Raw genomic sequence first — 998 nt, 5'->3', positions numbered from 1 at the left:
CATTAACAAACCGCGGAGGTATAAAAGGGGATTTATGAGGCTTCAAAAGATCCCAGGACGCACCGCAGGTTTGGGGTTCGGTGTACTTATATCAGCCGTTCTGCCTCTCACACCACGCCGATGTTTGAAGGCATTTGGACCCTGGTTGCACCTGTCTTCATAGCGCCTGCCCCCGCGAGATATGTGCACCGAAAGGGCTTAAAATAGAGTGGAACCGTTGGTTATAAATGTCATCAGAAAACAAATGTTCCCGTTATGAAATAAAGCGGGGAACCTGAGCGCTCTTTCATTCGAGGGACGGATGGCATATATCTTTGTTTCGGATCAGTTGGCATGCCCGTGCGTGTAACAAACACAGACAAGTTGCGTTTGGATTTCAGCAGGTATTGATGATAATAGGGTTAGGGGTTTAAGTGTAGGCCTACGCCGTCTGAAGAACGTGACTCTTGTCCCACGGGAGAAAGATCCTTACTAAGGAGTTGATAGAGGATCCAGAGAGAGGTGGCACGCGTGGCCATGTTGCTTTTCCATTCAGTTTAAATAGCCTATCGAAAACAGAACAACAGTCAACTTGTAGTTATCAAAGGATTAACGATCAAAATGCATGCAGATTTTTTTTAATGTAACAATATCGTAGCAATATCGTACCCTTTAGCCCTCTCAACAACTGAAGAAAAATCCCTCAATAATTAAATACACAAATCAATAAAAAAAAATAGGATAACTATTAAAGCAATCAAGAATGCACACAATAATAGCATAGTGGTTATTATAATTATTATATCAGAACAATCATAACTAGAATTTATTGTGCGGGGGAAATTGTGCTTGCGATAGCCTACACCAATTATGATAATTAAAAATATATTAGAATATAATAATTCTTATTAAATAATCATTATTATTATCCTTATATTTGTTAGAATTAGTATAGTTGTTATTATTATCATTATTGTGATTATTATTATCAAATAATAGCATAATGTTGATATATAAAT

Source organism: Micromesistius poutassou, assembly GCF_964030765.1.
Source record: "Micromesistius poutassou genome assembly, chromosome: 9".
NCBI classification, from domain to species: domain Eukaryota; kingdom Metazoa; phylum Chordata; class Actinopteri; order Gadiformes; family Gadidae; genus Micromesistius; species Micromesistius poutassou.
The sequence above is the reverse complement of the archived record's forward strand: the minus strand, read 5'-3'. Positions refer to the sequence as shown.